The sequence below is a fragment of the Columba livia genome, chromosome 1, assembly GCF_036013475.1.
Source record: "Columba livia isolate bColLiv1 breed racing homer chromosome 1, bColLiv1.pat.W.v2, whole genome shotgun sequence".
Classification (NCBI taxonomy): Eukaryota; Metazoa; Chordata; class Aves; order Columbiformes; family Columbidae; genus Columba; species Columba livia.
This window is the reverse complement of record NC_088602.1, coordinates 72616512-72637480: the sequence shown is the minus strand read 5'-3', so window position 1 is coordinate 72637480 and position 20969 is coordinate 72616512. Positions and strand designations below refer to the sequence as shown.

At 38.5% G+C, this 20969-nt stretch overlaps 2 protein-coding genes across 9 annotated transcripts in view; one reads left to right on the top strand and one right to left on the bottom strand.

Annotated features, from left to right (window-relative positions):
• CMSS1 (cms1 ribosomal small subunit homolog) overlaps positions 1 to 20969 on the bottom strand; it is a 251048-nt gene that overhangs the window by 198066 nt on the left and 32013 nt on the right. The gene's annotated exons all lie outside the window — the stretch shown is intronic.
• FILIP1L (filamin A interacting protein 1 like) overlaps positions 1 to 20969 on the top strand; it is an 89858-nt gene that overhangs the window by 38703 nt on the left and 30186 nt on the right. The window contains exon 1 of one of the 5 annotated variants that reach the window (XM_065062381.1): positions 14178 to 14485. The exons of the other annotated variants lie outside the window; for them this stretch is intronic. The gene's annotated coding sequence lies outside the window, so the exon portion shown is untranslated. Of the gene's footprint in view, positions 1 to 14177; positions 14486 to 20969 lie in introns of those variants that run through there. 5 annotated transcript variants of the gene reach the window in all.

Below are 20969 nucleotides of genomic sequence, written 5' to 3'. Positions count from 1 at the left end.
CATCCATGACTCATGCTGCAAAATATATAGCTGCAGTCATGTACCAGAGAAGTAATTTTAAAAATTTTTTTCTTTTTAAAGGCCACCTTAAATAAACTTTTATTCCTTTCAGTTTCCAGATGGAGGATTCTTTCGTGAATCGCTTACCCAAGCATCAACACTAGTGATCCAACATTCTTTTCTTGTAAACTCACTGCTCAGTTTACCAGTGGTTTGCAGCCTCTCTCCCTGCAGCTCCTGCTGCCCGGGGTCAGCCTGGGTGCGCACTTCACAGTTGCAGAGCAGTGGGCCTCAGAACACACCTATAGCAGTACCTGCAATCTTCTTCTCCTCAAGAGAAGATAAAGCCATTCACATAATTCTTCAAAGGGGGGAAATCCGTCAAAGATGGATGGAGGGAAAGAACAGCATGCACAAACAAACAAAAAGCAAGCCCGTTTGATGACTAAATTCCCACACCGCCAAGGCATCCACGCTGCTGAGGGTGGTTCTTCCACAACTGAGTGATAACCCACGCAGATACAATATCTTCAGCACTCTCATAACTAAGCAGAAATAAAGCTATCCACTAAAACGGGTGCCAGCAGCTACCCTTCAACCTTGCTAACATTAAACAGAGCTAACAGGAAGTTAGTCCATCAATAAATATTTTTATAAAACAGGTTAAAAATAACAAAATGTTTCCAGAAGGAGTCACTCAATGACAAACACAGTGCAAAAGTAGATGTGTCGGACAGTTTCAAGAAAAGTTACAAAAAAATAATCTTTCAAAAAAGAAGAAGTGTTACTAAACTAACATGAATTCAAATAAAACTAATACCTTCACTATTTTCTTCTCCGACTTCTTGCATTGATTATCAGCATCAAATTGCCATGTGGTAATACCAAACCATTTTATTTCCCCCCCCCTTTTTTTTTTATATTGATTGGTTGGGATTTTTGTTGTTGTTTGTTTGCATTTTGGTTTTGTTTGTTTGTGTTTTTTTTGCTGTCCTTTTGTTTTGGTTTTTTAATGAGAGATACAGACTGAAGTTTTCAAATTAAAAGAAAAAATTAAAAATTGAACCATATATCCAATGCCAGAAAATTACTTAAATTAAATCGCATAATCAGAAGCCAAAGAATTACCTTTCACCTCCATCTAATTCTCAAGAGCCTAATGAAACCAAAAAAGATACCAGATTTCAGGCTGTGCATTTTTTTAATTTTGTAAAGGAAGTCGTTAATTACTTAAAGACATGGGTTCATGCTAAGAATGGAAACTGTCCAACATATCTTACTTCTACACTGTGTTTTGTTATTGAGTGACTCTTCCTGGACATTCTCGGTTATTTTCACCTGTTTTTTAAACATAATTGTTATCCTGGTGTTTTATGGTTGTTATTTCCAGGGTGTCCTATGAAACCAACTGCAATACATGCAGAATAATGCTTTTCCTTAATTCTCAGAGTGGTGGCTCCAAAGTGAAATGATGTGGTGTTCTTCGTATCCTCTTCAGTGCCACATATTTCTGCCCTTAGTGATATCAACCTCATCTTTTCTGGAAGTTAATAAGCAATTATTGCATTTCTTGACAGAAACACGGTAGGCATAGCTCAAACTCTCATATTTATGCTGATTTAACAGTGAAAATTTAACCAATCCTCCACCACTTACTTCCATCACTAAAATGGACAAAAAGGGCCCCACAACACACCTAAAGTTGTTTTCCAATCCTAACTTTCTTCAAAAAGCATATAAAGAAAAGGAACAGTCAGCAGGGTAAAGCAGAAAATACTGTGTCCCAGAAAGTTCAGTGAGGAGATGCAGAAGTTCCTTGGTGCTTTTTCAGAAAAAGGAATATTCAGGCTGAAGTCAGAGAGGCCAAACGGCGGGAAAGTGACGTGGCGAGCTCCAGCTGCCAAAAGAGAGAAAACCCACAGGCTGGTGGTTTTGTACCAAAATCCACAGGTGAGGCGGTAGGGATCAACCTTGTTTTCCTAAACACACATCAGTAACATGTATACTTACCTCTCCAAATTAACTAATAATCCTTTGTCGTAATGTCTGTTCCACAACTGGTATAAAGATCACTAGGAGAATGAAACAGAAAGATGCCCACATGAAGAACTATCAGGGAGAAAATGTCACACATGCACACCCCAAACTTTTCTAAACAGAACTGCTGATAAGTAAAATTAAAGCACACTGGCAGGATGCTAAACACCGCCTATTGCCCATCCAATGGGTAACAGTTGGAACTTGCATTCATTTTATTTAATCAAAAATTTGAACATTAATTATTTTAATCAAGTCTACTGAGTATGCATCCATGCTCTGTCCTGTGGACAAATGACAAAAAAAGGGTCTCTAAGAAATACACTGTCTGCTGTGAACAGATAAAAATACAGTGAAGATTTAAATAAGTCTTTGAAGTATGTGCCTTCCTTTCCACTCGAGGATCTTAGGTATTACACACACTTACATCCCAGTTGTCCTTGAAGTATTAAGCCAAATATTTTGAGGCCAACACTTCCAAAACCCATATCTTGTTTCAAGATACTGGCCACCTGTCACTGAGCTGGAGAAGAACTAGAGGATTCTGTGAAATGACCAAATCAAATTTATTATTTCTGAGGATACATTGGAACTGACATATTAACAAAACAGGTGCCAACAGGTTCCCACTCTTCAGCAAATATAATATTGATGGATGACTCATATTGGTGCCTAATTCAGTCTGGGAGCAGGGCAAGAGGGAAAAGAGGAGCAAAACCCATGGCCCTGGGTTCAGTCAGTATTTTCACTGAAAAACACCTTCCAGTCTAAAGGAATGCATACATGAAGACTGATTAACAGTTTTAATTGGAAGGTTTGGTGCAATTTCACCCTGAAGCCATGCATAAAATCTATGTTAAGACAACAAAGGAAATCACCTGTACATCATCACAAAGCTCAGACTTCTCATTATGGGGGAAGGTGTTGGTTGGTTGGTTTGGTTTGGTTTCATGTGGTCTCATTTCCCACAGAATAGGGACTTACCTATCTAGTTTATTTAGATGAGACTTATAAAGTCCAGGTTCATTAAAACTAGACTGGGACCACACAAAATATAATGACAAACAATGCAATACCAAACTTTGGTATTACCTTCATATAGCTCAAGAACTATATTATACCTTACACACACACACACACGCACACGTCTTACTAAAAGTCAAGTTACTTCTGAACTGGGTCAATTAAAGTTGCCAGACACATAACAACAATTTTGCACATATGGTCCTTAACAAGTGAATAACTCTAAAAAGTGCTTAAATCAGCTTGGGAAGACAGATTTAGTATTCTATAACCAAAAAAGTTTCTTTGCAGTATTTTTAAGTGGATCATTTTCCAATAAATTAAAACCACAGACTGAGTGGAAATTGGTCCGCCTCTTTTGAATTCATTAACAACAGAAATTACACCACATGAAATTTCAACAAATCAGTCTATAAAGATATCTGTAAAACTCTTCTGGTCCTAGTTGTTTCAGTACATTTAAGTACACTTACAGAAAGAAGACAAACTCTTAACCAATTCAAAATCTTTTTTTTTTTTTTTTTTAGCTACACCCTTCCCAAGTGAATCCTATCCCCAGTCTATTATTTCACTTCATAGTTGTTGATAGGATAGTTAGGAAATGGTTAATTTTGCAAGATTACGTCTTCCATATGCAACTACCATTCCGCATCCCACCCTCAGGGTACAATCAACCAATAAAGACATTGTTCTGATTATGTAATGCTTATATTTGATATCCCACTTGAGAGCTCTTTTGGATGCAGAAACAACTATAGCACAGTGACTTTGCAAATAAGATGATGTAATGTTACTTTGGCAGTAACAAAACGTCTGAGCATGCCCACTGTGAACCCCACAGTTCGAAAGCCCAAAAGCACATTTCATTCGGTCTGAACCATTCAATTGCTGGAGAGCTGCGTCTCCCCTTCTGGCTTATTTGCTCTGTAGCTGTTACACACTTTCTGATACCAAAAGCAGAATCACAATTTTCTTCAAAACTAGTCACACAAAAAAACCCACCCAGAACAACTCACCTTTGTTTGCAGTTAACAGGTTCTCAAAAAAATGAATAAAAACCCTCTCCCCACTTGTATTTGTTAAAAAGAACGTGAAAAAATGTTTTCTAGATAACTTTAAGCAATGCACAAACCCAAAAGGCAACAGTCAAAAGGACACATGCAGGTTTTTTGCAGTTCTTAAAAGAGAAGTTATATGTGGAAATACAACTTGTATCAACACACCTATAGGTCAGGAGTTACAAAGGTGTTTTAACTTGGGATTTACATTCAAATGTTCCAAGTGAACACACCCCCAGTACATACATTGTTCAAAGTAGAAACAGAAATAGCCTATGAAATGTCATAAGACCATGCGCGCGCGCACACACACACACACACACACACACAGAGTTTTAAACAGACTAGTCACCTCATGGGGCCTTATATATAGCAGCTTTCTTATTTTTGGTCAATGAAGAAGTGGGTTTTTTTTAATGAGGGAAAAAAAAAAAGCTTACCAAAAGTTATATATTCAAATATTCACCAGAAGAATCACACAACAAAACAATAAAATCCTATTACCAACTCAGTAAAATTACTCTCTCTGAAGAGGTTACTATGAATTGTGAGGGCGAGAACAACGTCAGAGGCAGAAGAATGAAGCCAGACAAACAAATCAAGACCAAAACTCTATTGGCAAATAAGGTGAACACTTCTCTTCGTTGTGAAAGAGGAGACCATTTCCACTATCCTTAATGCCATGTAACTGACAGCAGTAAATTGGCCCTATTTGAAACAAATATTCTTAAAATAATTCCATGCAGAAAGGCAAGACACAGCCATTTCCCCTTCTAAACTCAGAGTAAGGCCAAAGTGAAAAGTATGCATTTGAGACTCTGCATGGACTACTTCCTGATTCAGGACCTCATCCCTTTCCCATTGACCTCCCTTCGGGAACAAAAGTGCGATCATAAGCATCCCTGCATTTCCAGTACAAATGCTAAAAATGCCTCTTAATCATCTCTTCGCAGTCACTCCCACAGGACACTTGCATATTCACAGGGTCCTCTCTCCACCTTCCAATAATCCACTCATGGATTTTCTTCTTTCAACATGACAAAGGCAAATTGGAACGTCACCTGACATATGTTAGCTTCTTTTATTGCCTTTGGCTCCTGGATGCACTTAAAAAACAGAGATGAGCACAGAATAGCACAAGAAGAAAAGACTTGTTAATATCTGCTGAAGTAGTTAAAGGAAATTAGAAACCAAACTTCACAGGGTGATTTGGTCTACCCGTTCCCCTGCAGTTCTAAAAAGAAATAATTATACTTGCAAAAGGATCCACAAACATTATTTCCCATCTTCCTTTCGGATTACTTAAGATACTAATGCTGTTCCCTGAAGGCTATAGGAATTCACTACCAAAACTGGACAGCTTTCCTGCTTTTGAGAGATACCTAAAATAGAGAAGATGCTTCCAAGAAAGCATTTTCCACAATACTGAAGCAAAAGTGACTATTCAAAGTTTGGCTAAACAACCCAAACTCTGTGACATGCAGACACATGGAACACACATTAGTACAGCATTTAAAGTTAAGGTATCACAAACAGCCCTCGGTCACTTCTTTCAAAGAATAACTAGCTGGAAGAAATCGACATCCTTTAGAACCATCAACGATAAAAGCTCAGAAGTCTCCACAACTTCTTTGTGTGTATTTGCATACGTAAACTTTTCAGAGCAATTATCAAAAGATCTGGAGGCGCTTCAGAAGTCACCGCCGCACAGACCCTGCTCTCCCCAAGCAAAGCAACCAGTCAGGGTTTCCACAAGCCTCTGAGGTACGAGTGTTTCTGCTCCAGGATTCCCTATCCCCATCAGAACTGCTCCAAGAACTCCAACCACCCACCACGCTGACCACTGAGCAAACTATACATGGCAACATCTTTCAGGCATGACTTGCATTGATTTAGATATACAGAGATAGCTCCAAGTTAAGGCTCCGCTTACATTCCCAAGCCCCAAGGTCAAAGCCATTTTATAACTCTCAAATAAAGTGTTTATTCTTGTCAAGCTCTGTATAAGCTTATGTCACCCTGGACACACCTTAGGCTTCTAGCAAAATAACTGCTCCTATTTTGGTAGAGTTGAATCTATGTATGCTCCTCTGTGCTCAGCAGCAATACCAAGAAGGACTGATTTATGTGAGAATGGCCTTTGGTCACCTACTATGGGGATTCTGAAACAAAAACAGAAAAAGAGGGTAAACCAGTAATGCATCAAAAAATAAACTTCATATGTCTCAAAACACAGACATCTTTAGAACAACAAAAGTCAACTTAATCAAATTCTAAGAGGTCACGCACAACCAGGTTTCACGTACCCACCACAACATACCTTCGGAATTCAGAAAATATTAATACTTATTCTTTTACAACTTCTAGTTCTAGGCCTCTGGTTATCATACGTGGAATCCAGAGCCTTCTTTATGTATCATTTTAAAAGTTAAAGTAAATAATGTGTTGGCATTTCCCACAAAAAAAAGGCTACAAGCAGTATCATAAGTACCGTATTAGAAGAACTAGAATTGCTTTTCTCCATCTGCCCTTGCTAATGGCTATAGTTATGCACAAATATTTACTTATACATACACTTCTGTATTTAGTCGGGATGGATGGAGGGACACATGTGGGAACAACTCAAAGATTAACAAATTTACCATGCTTAAATCTTTGTTCTGTAGAGTCACCTAAAAGCACTAAGGTCTATGGTATTTTGTTGTACTATCCTTGCTAGGAAAACACAGCTGGGTTGGAAACATATGCCAGGGAACAACCTGAAATTATATGTCCATTTAAGAAACTATCTCTTTAATTTTTTTCTTGAGTAATAACACAGTCTGTTTATAAAATAAATTATTGACAATTATCAAATGTACCAGGAGATTCTGTAGCGAAAGAAGGAACTTCAGATTTCTCTCACATTAAATTGTATCACTACAAGAAAGAATCCAATACATCTCTACATCTATTTCTACATAGTTCATGATAATCACACAATATACACACAACATTTATGGACTGTAACTGTCTTTCCTCTAATTAATATTAATTTTCATAATATGAGCTTCTGAGTTCACTGATCACAGCAAACAGAAGCCAGAAATGTTTTGTGAGAATGATTGCAATTAAGTTACCAAGAGGAAACAACTTTAGAAGGAACAGAAACTTCATCCTTACAACTAAAAATAGGTAACTGAACAAAACAGATTAAAAATAAAGTACTCAACAACTTAAAAAAACAAAACAAACAAAACAAAACACAAAATACAGCAGATCATCAAGCACTGGGGAAGGTTGCATGGAAGACTGTTCAAAGAGCACAGGATTTTAGGGACTTTAAAACAAATTTTTGCCTTTAGGTGCTGGAAGAGAATTCCCTTAAAATCACTTATTTGCGCTTGAGTACAATTTTCAAGCATGAAGCAATGTGTAGGTTATTCAAGCATTTAGTTCATGTCCTGAAAACTTTCTTAATAATAGTCCATCCTGTTGACATATCATCCAGAGACATGAGATCAATAAAAGTGTTTCCAGATAAGGACATAACTTTAGTACTGCCATGTTTAAGGTAACCATACTTAATGTCGACATGTCTCATGCAGGGTGCCGTTAAAAAGCCAAATTAATACCCTTTTGTATTTATTCTCTTTCCTCGCTCAAGGGTTTTGTGAAATTTTTGTAGCAGACTCTGCAGCTATGGAGAGTCTGAGTCTGCTAAATGCATTTCCCCGGGCCCAAGAGACTCCTTGAACAGTACCTGCTGTGGGCAGCGCTAACACAAAGAACTACATGGGACTACGCACTAGGAGATCAAGAAATTCTGTAAATACTTTTCCAGACTAGGGAATTGAACCACACAACTAAGTCACATTTTCAAACTATGAATTTATCAGATAGCTCAGCAATTCTGAATCCCAAAGGGATCAAAGTTTTATGAGTTACATTACATCCCTGGTAATCCACAATTTCAAATGGTCTGTATGGGATACATTTGCCTCTGCATTACTTCAATACAGATTCCTTGAGTAGGTATTGAAATAACCATTAACTTACTGTGCTTTAAACAGGGACTAGTGTATGGCTACTGAAATCGTAGACAGTAAGGAAAGCCTTTTAAAAGTGTATTTTTTAGTAGGAATTCAATACTGTTTTACTCGACTATTGCAGGCAGTCCAGCAAAAAAATATTTTCTCTCCTTGCGAAGTTTGCCTTCCTTATAATCCATGGTCACTGTTTTACTACTACACTACCTTCCAGATAAGCCCTCTTGAACAGCTACATTTTCACGGGGTTAATCTGTAGGAGGCAAGAGAAGCCTACTCAAGGGAATTAAAACAATGAAATGGAAGACTCACGATACATTTTGATCCTGGATTCTCTCTAGTTAACCACTAAAAAAACAAAGAGTATGACAACTTTGTACTCCTATACGTATAATAACAATGGCTCCAACAAGCCAACAGTTCCTAAGCTGCATTCAAGTTCACATTCACCTAAGCATGTGCCTCCCAAGCTTGTGCTCTCCAAGCAGCCCGTGGCCTCAAGTGACCCCTGTAAGAAACGCACCAAGTGCCAAATCCCTTCTACGTGTGTCATGGGCTTTGCACTCCAAGGCATCAGTAGAAGAGCATCACTCAGCAACAAGAAACAACAGACATGAAGGGAAAGGCAGAAGGGAAGAGCTGGTCAGCGACATGGAAGAACTCAGGGAACCTGCAATAACTTGATCTACTTCTTCACCGCATCTGCATCAAGCTTTGAAGGAGCATCTGCCACTGACACCACGTTCAATCCCTGTTTATGCAAAAATTTGAACCAACTTCACTCAAACCTTCGTGTTTATTAATCAGATAAGAATCAAAATGCTGAGAAAGAGGTGTGATCACTTTGAACAAAATTACTGATTTCACAGCCTAGGTTAACACGAACAAAGGATGTGAGACAGGGAATCATGTGGAGTCAGATTTGAAGCTCAAAATATTCCAGTCACAGCATTTCCCTGAAGTTCTACAAGAAGAATCTTGCTTTGACTGAATTTCAAAGGAGATGTATGAATGAAAGTAGGCACCTAATTACAGTGTCACATATTTTTTTCAGAGGTCTAGTGACTAAAGACAGACATTTAAAATATGCTCTGCTTCCAAGCATGTTCACAGACATGGAACTTAGTACTTTCCAAGGTGCCTCACAGCAACAGTCTTCACATGGTTACAACTCACTTGTGCTATTGCATTAAGACTGAAATGGATGTCATGCTTCCAGAAATAGCCCAACTAGACCATATTTGAGGGAAGGGAGCGGGGAGGCAGATAAAATAATCTCAGTGCAGAACACCACAAACAAAACAAACCTACAAGCCCAAACTGCTTCTTAAAACACACTATTGTGCACAGTTTTCACAGACTAGAGAATGTTATTTAATTACGGAGAAAACATTACTTGGCTATATATGGTTTACACGGACTAGGGGAAGGCATGCAAATTAAATTCTATTCATCTTTGTTCATGGTAAGCTCTGCTATGCAAAAAAATGTCTTTTTCATAAAAGATTATCTTGGTACCATATACAAGAGGAAGCCATCCCACAAGCAGATATGGAGCCCCTGCCAGTTCTTCTTAGGAGAGAAGTCATTAGTAGTTAAGAGATGCAGTCATCAACTTCTCAAGGCAGCGCCCAACAAAAAGAGATCTAATTATCCCTAATATTTGGCTAGGAGTTTTATTTGTATCTGCCAAAAAAGGGAGAATAATGGAATCTGCAAACAATAGGAGAGTTTGGGAAAATATTTCTTCCTGCTGCCAAAAAAATTAAAAACACACAGTAATGAAGATATTAATCTCTTTCCGTTCGTGGTCCATAGTAAAAGACACATGAATCTAAAGAATGTTATCTTTAGAACTTTCCCCTGCTTCTCCCCCTTGCCTTCCATGAGCAATCTATCAGTTGTCAGTTCATTTCAGACTGTCACTTAGCCATAATAGCCTCCATATTTCTCTTTGTAATAATCAGAAATTAATCTACGTGTTAGGATATAAAACACTAAAACAGAACTGATGAAATCTAAGAGAGTGTCAATCACAATGCTAGGAGAAGTAATAAAGACAAGTTGGATTGAAAACTTTTGAAGGATGCTGTCAGTCCAAGAAATAATTAAAGAGTGAGCCTTCTTCCACTGAGTTAACATTAAAACTCCCACAAGCTTCAGAGACAAAGCCGAACACACACTGGAGAAAAATCCCTGAAGTCACATGAGTAATTAAAACATTAAGCATCAGATCTCATTTATGCAAGTCATTAAAATTCATCTTGTCGATCTTGCATTTGTTTCAGTCCTCCAGTATCACTTGCAAAGCTTAGGTAGACCACCTCCAAAAAACCAAGAGGTTTTAAGTAATGTAAAATGACAGTATTTGTACTTATGTAGGTGTCTATTTTGGGGATACGAAAGTAATCTAAAAATTTAGATCCCATGGAGAATTTTAAAAGCCTGAGCTTCAACAATACCTACATGAAGTAAATGTGACCAAGAGCCTGATTCAGCCAAGCATTTCAGTATATCATTAAAATCAGGCTTATGCTGAAGTCCTTTGCTTTTTCAACAAAAATACACAGGACTGTGTTTTAAGTGCTTTGCTGAAACGAGGCCCAAGTTCTAATTTCCTTTATTTATCTTAGACACAAAATGGCTAAAGGAAGGGGTCAAATGCTGCAATAGATAGGTTATGGGTTTAAGGACACTGGAACTGCTGCTATGAATTGCCATGGGAAGAAAAAGGAAAAATAAGTAATTTAACGATGGAAGCAATGGGAGGAATTCAGATAGTTTAAGATAAAGTCTAAACAACAGCCTCAAAGTCTTTTAGCTTATGTGTCCTCTCTCTTCCCTGCCTGCTACAATCTTCCATCTTTCCAGCTTCTATTTTTTTTCAAGCAAAATCCTGGGAGTATGTGGGCACAAATAAGGATACGAAACGATAAGCAGAGGGACTAGGTGAAGGCCACTGCAAGCAGGCTGCAGGGGGCAGCCCCACGTAGTCTGAGGATGCACCAAATGATCTAATGAGGTTTTCACTTGGTCTCTAATTTCTATAAATCTACAGTTTCTTTTGCTGTCACAATACTTCTAAGTGCACTGATTCTGAACAACTATGTCTAGCAACTAAGGAAACTGAATTCAATTTCAGGGAGCAATGGAGAATGAGACAGGCCTATCTGCCTGCCCAAAGGCTTTTTTTTCCCTTCAGTGAAGGTCACCAGCACCAGGATCCCACCTACAGACACTGGAAGGCACTGTAAAAAAAATAGTAAAGGAAGGCTTCTCAGCAATTCTATTTGTTGGCTCAGATCGAGCTTTTCATGTTATAGTAATCCAAAACTTGGAATTTTTAACAATGTAGTTCCTTAACAGGGCTTGGGATAGTACTGTACTCTGTCCTTTATTAAGTTGTGACAATACAAGAGAAGGAAGTCAGGTCATTACACGCTCAGCTGATGGTCTTTGATAAAGCTGTTTTGCAGAAGGTCACAGATGTGCACTTTTGTATTGCAGAGAATTAATTAAGAAACTAGAAGTTCATACTTTGGCCATCCCCAGATGTAAACACGGATTTATAAACAGGAGGATCTGCATTCCCTATTCCCTGTTCTAGCCTGCCCCCAGACTGCCAATAAACTTATCACCAGCACTATCTGAGCTGTATTCCTAGCAACCCCAGAACAGAACTGGACTGTAAGGATGGATTTTTGATTACCAGTCCTCTTCTTCAAAGCTGTGTATGGTCTACAACACCTGTTTCATGTGGGAGGACAAAAAATGCAGGTAATTTTCACATAGAGATAGACTAGAGAGATAGGAGCTGTGCAGGAGGTGAAGGCGAAGATATAGGAAAAGAAAAAAAAAACCAACAATTGCAAAGGGAAGAAAAAATAATAACCAAGTAAAATACAGAAACAATAGTTTTCACTCTATGTATTTGTATGCTTGCATACACACACACACATGTAAATATGTAAAACATAACACACGCACATTTAACTCCTAGCTACCTTTCACAGATCTACCTACCTGACTCCTCCTGCAAATTTTAACTGGATAGAGCACCCTCCACAGCCTGCTCTGAGACAGCACCTTGCACCTGCAGTCGTCCTGTCTTTTTAAACACTCCCAGTAGAAAGAGTGAGTTTGTAGCTAAAGATGAAGTTAACTTCCTGTTCCCCATACCAAGGCCACCTGAAAGGTGTTCTGTAATCCAAATAATTGGCACAATACTTTTGAAAAAAAAACTATACAAAATGTAGGTTCCCAAAAACACTAGCCAACCAACTGAACAGTGCAATTTTAGGTAAAGGACAGGTGATTTTTTTTGTTTGCATTTGGTTATTAAATCTCCCTAGAATAGGAAATAAAATATTATCCTGGTCTGTCCATTAGTATATTGAAATAAGAGATTTCATCATCTCCTAAAATGTTTGGGAAGGGTCTGCATACAGATACTGCACTATTCAACAGATTTGGAAGTTTTCTCATCAAGCACCCAAATGTGAACTTCCTCAAAAACTTTCAGGGGTGACAGAGCAGGATCAGCCCCACACACAGGTACCACACTTCTGAGTAAATCTTACCCAGTCACACTGCAAAGGGCTGCCTGAAATTTCCCAGCTAAAGAATAACCATCTTTTTCAGGCTACACTCAGGGTAAATATATGCAAGGTAGATAAGAGAGCTCTGTCTTTTTAACGAAACACAAATATTTTAATCACCATTTCTCTTCCTTCCTACTGCCATTATGTTCGAGTATGATAAAACAAACACAAAGCATGCAGTAGGACAGCTTAAGTTATACCAAAGTTTACCTGAAGACTAAAACTCAAATGCTGCAAATATACGAATTGTGGATGTGCCTACTTTAACAGAGTCACACAAAATAGAAAACAGTGCCTTTCAGGGGTCTAATTCATCCATAACATACAAGAAGTTTATTTCATTAACTCCTGTTAACCCTTAGTGGAATTTCAACAATAAGTTTTGTGCCTATTTCAAGTATTTCTTTCTTGTGTTCTCAATGTTTACTCAGGGTGTACACTGAAGGACAGGGAATACCAGAGATACATTTTAAGCTCTTCAATCTAAATCCTATTTTTTGGCTTCCTGCCTCTTTCCTAAATATTAAAACAAACGACTCATCTCTTTAAGACCTTCTTACTAAAAATAGTTGGTTGGACTGCTTAATTGTGTTAGCTGAAACACAAACATATGAAAAGGAAAGGGTTTTGTAGGAAAAACACTGAAGAGAAAAAAAAAATCAGATTTCATCTGGCCTTCCCATCATCACTTAGAGAATTGTTTTGTAGTTACATCATCAGGAAATAAAATAGTATCCTCTGAGGACCCCGACTCTTTACAGAAGGGGGGGGAGGGAAAAAAAGGTTTGAAGTTCATACTGCTCTCTGAGAAGTTCACCTAAATTCACAGGTTTTTGTCATATTACAAGAAAGTTAAAAAAAAGGCTTGAAGTTCACATCACTCTCTGAGAAGCTCAGCTAAATTCACATTTTTTGGTCATATTAAAAGAAAGTAAAAAAAAAAAAAAAAGAAAAAAGAAAAAAGAAAAGAAAAAGCCCCCCTAGAACAACTAATTAAAGAAGATGACCTTGAATTTAGTTTTTCCCTTCTCAAATTCTAGGCTGAGACTAAGCGGGAAACTAACTAATCGGCTAACAACCTCTAATGACTTCATCATCACCGACAGAAAGGAACTGCCCTAACCCAAACACAGAATCACAGAATGTTAGGGGTTGGAAGGGACCTCAAAAGATCATCTAGTCCAATCCCCCTGCCAGAGCAGGAACACCTAGATGAGGTTACACAGGAATGTGTCCAGGTGGGTTTTGAATGTCTCCAGAGTAGACGACTTCACAACCGCCCTGGGCAGCCTGTTCCAGTGCGCTGTCACCCTCACTGAGAACAAGTTTCTTCTCATATTTAACTAGCACCTCCTGTGTTCCAGTTTGTACCCATTGCCCGTTGTCCTATCATTGGTTGTGGGCCACCAGCTAGGGCAGACAAACGAAACCGTTTCTCACACACACAGAGTGCCGGGCGCCCGGCCGGAGCCGGAGACACCAACCCCGCTCCCGACCCTCCGCGGCAACAACACCCGCCAGGCGGGGAACGAGCCCCGCACGACGCCGGGGCGCCTTATATGGCGCGGCGATGACGTAATGCTGCATAGGCTCGGGGCAGCGCCGCGCGCCCGTCCCTCATTGTTTGGCGGGGCCGCCGGGATGCGCCTCACAACGGCGCGGGCGCCACCGCCGAACGGCCCCGGAGCCGCGGAGCCGCAGCTGCCCCGGCACCGTCCCGCAGCCCAGGAGCGCCAAGGTAAGGGGCAGGACGGGTGGGAAGCAAAGCGAGAGCCTGCTTGGCAAAGCGCTGGCCGCTCCTTGCCTTTTTCCTATTGAGATGCTTCTTTTAATTAACACAACTTGCTTCCGAAAAAACGGGGTGAGGGCAGAGAAGCGGTGAAATAACACCACCCCCCCCCAAAAAAAAAAACAACAAAAAACAAATAAAATGCAGATCTAGAAGATATCTGGTTACTCGGAAGTAGGACGCACTATTTCAAGCGTTAGAAGCTGTATTTTAAACAACTCCCAACAGAGACAAACAAGACGAGGAATTAATTCAGTGTTAAAGAAGGAGGTTGTTAGGAGTTGGTCGGATAAAATTGTGGCTGCATTTGAAGCTGTGGAAAGGGTCCAGCTGTATTGTAATGTATGAGGTAGAGCAACTGCCTCTCTTTATGTTGTATTTTTATGCATATGCTATATGTTAGAAGACATCTATACACGCGGCTCTAGGCACTTGCTATACTTTTGAACGACTTTTACTGTAGTTTACAGAGGGCTGTATAAATTGCCACAAACACTGCTCTGCAATAAAATTATGCTATGTCTGGGAGAAAAAAACAACTAACTAGTTTAATTACTAACAAACTTTTAAACTCCTAACACACTGCTTCCCTCTTCTGTGTCTTGTGTGCAAGTGTCAAATCACAAGAGGACAGAACTGTCAGATTTTGATGAAAAAAACACTTTAAATCCTGGTCAAACAAATTACGAGGGTTTCAAAACCAGAAAACCCCCTGGTCTCTTCAAGGCTTATTCTGCTAGATGCCGAACAATACTTAAGTTATTAAATCCAAAAACATCAGAGAATAGAAAGCAGTTTTGATGAGGCATGAAGTACCTTGAAAGGTTAGACCTTAGTGTGTTTATAATTCACAACTGCATAGTATACAAAACTACACTACGCTCTCCCTTGATTAAGGACCGAACCCTGTCAAATCCTTGTTTATAGGAACAACTGCAATTAAGTCAATTGTACTGTCCTATTTGCAATTTCAGAATACCAAGTATTGCTCTCCAGAGTCTTCTGTGTAATTTAAGATGTTGGAAGAATTAGACTCTTTAAGACCTTTAAACTCAAACTCTACTTGAAAGTAAAACAGGTTTTTGTTGTACGTTTTAGTTTTCCTTAATACAAAATTAAATCGGTGTTAAATGTTTGGACAGCAGAAAGGGAGTTTTTTTCTGCTTTATTTGATGTTTTAAACCCTGAAAACTCCTTGTGGAAGTATATATTTTAGAAAAATCAAAACTGATACAATCATATGCATTGCTACACTATCAAGTATAGATAGATCAAATAAAATTATCATGTGTGAACATTTTTGTGACTTTTTTTTTGCTTTAAACAACAAGAAAATATTAAGTAGTTATTTTCTACATGCTTCTAAAAACATAAAGAGACATTTCATTTCAAAGATAATTCAGGTATTTGTGTATTATTAACTTTGGCATTTACATAAAGGTCACATCCATGTTTCCAAGATAATCTTCTTTGTAACGAGCAAAGTTTATACCTCTGTTGATGCCATAAGTCTGCCTGGCTATAGAATCGGGGAAGAGGGCACTGTATAGTATATATAGAATGGAAGAATCCTAGCAACCAGAACAAATCTAAGTTTATAGTAGAAAACCAATACCCCGGATCAGTATCCTAAGCCCCTTACAATGTTTTCTGCTCGCTATTCTGTCATTTCTGCAGACTTGCAAACAGTGTCCTAGCATTTTTAGATCTCTTTCCTGATAAACGATCACTTGATTTCCTACATATCCTATGTCCAGTGGATTTAATAATTACTACATTGTTAAGTTATGAAGCGGAGAAGTTAGCTACAATACAAAAAGATACGTTATGAACCAAAGTTAAGTAACCGACCTCAAAAATGTGTCTGAGTAGAAAGGAGAAGATGAAGTCAAAAGACTACAATATGATGAAGAAAAAATGTTCATAGTAATGCTATACATGAAATAAATATATATTTGATAAAGGCAGTAACTGGAGAAAAAAAAAAAGCCTACTCATAGGTAAGAGACTATTTCAGCTACTCCAAATCCAACAGAGGAGGCCAATATTTATCATTAATTACTGCTTTAGCAATATCCAGAGTACCACCTGTACTGTGAATGCTGTGACCCTTACACAAAGCGCAACATCTATCAAAAGCCAAAAGAACTTTATTTCCCATAGCCTGTCTTCCTTAGATTGAAAGGGAAGGCATTCTTGACTTAATACAGGACCAGTTTTACTCTCATTTATACTGGTAGAAGTCCAAAATAATTAGACTGAGGTATAATTATTAAAATGTCTCACTGTTGTTTCTCCCTCACCTCCAGCATTACACTCCTTTCTTTTTTTTCTTTTAGATTTCTTAATATGCATTGAGACTATCTTACTTTAAACAATTAAAATGTAGGCTTGTATCATGTAGCAATAGACAGTAAAGGAAAATAATTATGACATAATTCAGTCTTCAACAATTGTATTTCTTCACTTAAATTTCTTTTTATAATAACGTTTTACAACATTCAACGTGAAGAGCAAGCATTTTAAGACAAGTATATCCTCCAGAAATTAAAGTCAACTTCCTATTAAACTGCACTGACGCTTTGTTCCTTCCCCATCACTTCCCTCCACTGCGAAATGCTGCATAACTGCATAAATTTTTAGAGATTTGACCCAGAAGACCAAGGGATATAACTTGCACTTATTTTATTTTTCCCATCACTACTAGTGAAATAAACTTATCACTTGACTGTTGCTAATGGCACTTTCATATTTACCCTGTACTACTATGAATTATATTTGCCATTGTCATGGGATAAAAAAACCAGCATGGTTTTACTCCCATCAAGTTTTCCCTCTGTGGCAGTTGTTAGAAGGCTGGCGCTCTTCTTCAGGAAAAAGTCTTTACCAGAGCATGGGCAAGTAAGCAGCCGCTGCTCCTCTGGACCTCTCCTGCAAACAGCTTCTCTCACATCCTGGGTGTGGTATTACCTGAATACCGTTCATTAAAGAAGCAATTAAAATATTTAAGTCGTAGAAGCAATTAAATATCTAAGTCAGAGAATCCTAAGGAGTTTACAATGTAGGAGGATGTATCTTTAAAAACCATCCCATAAAATTTTAGTTCTGACTCATTAATAGTTCCCCTTAATACTTTAGCATGTCATCAAGTTGATTTGAGCTTAGAAACTGTGTCTTAACAATACAAGTAAATTACTTTTAATTGCTTAGGGTTTGGGTGTTTTTTTTCCCTCATATTGAATGGATTCTGCCATGGCATCCTTGAGGTTTATGTTCAGCTTTTTTGAAGTGGTTCAAACCTTGGTTAGTTTTGCCATTCACTGAACTGTGTTACTCAGCTCCAAGACAGTAAGAGGCATTGCTGAAAAATTCTAAATATAGCACCCAGGCTTGTGATTTAAGTGAAGTAATGGACATTTTGAGTCTTAGCACCTCTCAGAATGTTACGCTGATTTTGTGGTTTGCTGTGTTTTCTGTCAGTGAGACAAAAATCACTTTGATTGCATGTCTAGGGCACCATGTCATTTCTGGAAGGTCAGTAACAGCACTCATGCTGATGGACCAATGGTTCACACTCAGACATTCACAGCTCACTTTCCTCAAGCATTCCTAAATTTGAGGAAAATATGCTTGAAGATTTTCTGTGGCAGCTTGTTGCCTCCAGGTGAAAACAGTACAAAACCAACACCTCCCAAGGCACTGACTCCTCACCAGAAGAACAGAGCTGAGGTGACAGCAGAGAGGTGAATGTTCATGCAATAAATGAATGCTAGCTGAGCAAACACCCAGCAATATCACTGTATAACCCTCCTTTAATAACAAATGGAAAGCTTGGGGGTGAAAGTTCAAACCAACCTTGCTAGACAACATTTCAACACAACTCAAAGTTCTATAGCCTTGGTCATCCAAGTTGATAAACGCACGTACTTTTTCCCTGATGCAGAAGTCACCTTTTCTGCTACAGCTCATTGTTTATATCATGATAATGTAACACAACTGCTTGACTTCACCCTCAAGCTGGGTAGGTGACCTATGGACAACAACCAGAAAGTGGCTGCTGAGGTAAATAAGGACTTAGTCCACTTTGCTTCACTCTGCAGGCTCATAGAAGCTTGGTAACCAGAGCACACAACCACCTAACTGCTCGTGCTTAAGCTTCAACAAATCTTTACAGACCTACTCCAGGGTAGGGTACACAAAGCTCCAGTGAACATGTCTGAAAACGTGGACAGAAAAAACTAAACACTTCTGACAAGAAAAACATTAATCTTGCATACGTTTTGGGGATGTGAAAGAAGACATCAACCAGATTTCATTGTCCTTTATAGGCTTTCAAAGGCCTGGGAAAGAACACAACAATTGCACTTCAAAGAAATGATAGGTTAGAGTTCTCAAAGATCTGCCTTAAACCTAGTATTTAAAGCAATTTCTTTCAAAGTCATTGCAAGGAGTGAATTTAAAACTTTGTCCTCTTTTATTACAGACACAAAGCTCATCTAGTGTTTGCATAGCAACTACTGCAGCAATAAGAACGTAAGAGGAAAAATTTTAAAAACTGAAATGAAGCAGCATGTTGCTACCACCATGAGAAAAAAAAACACAGAAGATTGGCTGTTTAGAAATGGAAAGTAATGCACTCATAAAACTCACATTTCAATCACATATTGGATTTCAGCACATGGACAAAACCATCTTAGAGAAAGTATAAGCGGACTGAATTCCATCAACTTTTTATGGATTTAATCACTATTCTGGTAAAATCTGCATAGCTTTCAGTCATCAAGTCAAATTATGAAGAAAATTAGGAAATTTTATTCACCATTAAGCTTGGCTTACCCCATACTAATGTCACCTACCACACTCCCAAACACGATTCTGTTCTATTTAGCTACACAGAGGTTTCTCAGAAGAACCCTAATAAATACCACAGTTATTTTTGTTTTCAACTTCAAAATGCTCCCCCCAGTCAAGCTTGTTCTCAACCTCAGTAGACCCATTCTGTTTCAGATCCCTACCTAGAAAAGAGGAAAGTGAGAAATTACATGAGCCTGATTTCTTCTTTAAATTTTGGTCACTTGAACCTGACCATACAACAGCTCCACATTTGGGGCAGCCAAACCCCGACCTAAATATTTGAGATCCAGTGCTGAATATACTGACTTGGATGTAGAAAGGTGGAAAAAAACATGATTTGTTAATGCTCAAAGCTGAAGCATTTTCTTAACATGCAAAATAGTGCTTCCATGTGAAGAAAAGTCTTTGCACTAGCAGGCCGTGTCATTCCCAAATTAAATACTGAATTGGCTCCAATGAAAAGGCTACCATGAACCTCATCAGGCGTAAAACCTCCTAAAACACATTTTCTAAAAACATATCTAATATATAAATGGGTATGTGCATTTGCTTGCATATGTGTAAGCAGAGCAGGGGGATAAAAGGCCTCTGAAGCGAAGTCAGCAAGTACAGCTTCAATATAGGTCAAATCACAATGGGTGAAACAGACTGCTTGTGAGGGTGGTATGGGGGTGACACCAATCCATGGAGAACATTTAGGCTCGTCCTAGGAGATGCACACACTGATTCTTTTTCCGGAAAGCAGCAGGCAACAGCTGACAAGTATCTTCAAGGCTACAGATTTTTGCTAACCCCTATAAAAGGAGAAGGGAAAAAAATGTCACATGGCATACGAAGTAGCAGCCACTTCGGAAAGTGTCTGCTCACCCTTTTTGTGTTCCCATCCTCTGCTTAAAGCTCTAGGTGATTACTGCCATCTTGTAGAATGCAACAATTATCCTATTTCAATCAGGATTAACTAGGTGGGGGGAATCAGAATTTGACAAGATAACATTTTATAACCTGTGAATGACCCACTCACATATCCAGGCTAAAGCAGTTAACCACACAACTAGCAAGTTCTGTCTAGAGATGAATTGTGTCTTTTTACATTCAGCATTTGAAATCACGTTATAAATTAATGATAAAAGCTAAAATGTATTACATCAGAAACATACTGTACATGAAAGCATGCTACAGCTCCTTCATTTTCAGAGTGACATCTGAAAATAGGAAAATATAACCTAAACATCACAGACCATCAGCCAAGAGGCAAGAGATCAAATAAGGCATGTAGCCAAATGCCCTTCAGTCACATAACGATACTGAGTTATAAATCAATTTCGGGTACAATAATGAAGCAGGGAATGTTTGACTGAATTAACAGTTGTTTGAAGAACAGGGAACACTTGGAGTCTAGAAGTCTTCATATTGAAGGGGCACGGGAAGTATACATGCACATGACCCTCCTTTTTCCTAAAAAAGACTTTTTTCTATGACAGTTTTTGAAAGGCAGAGAGAAAAAAATGGAAAACAACTAATTATGGAAAAAGTAAGTATCTCTCTTGGCTTTAAGAAGACTGTTCAGATCAATTTTAAA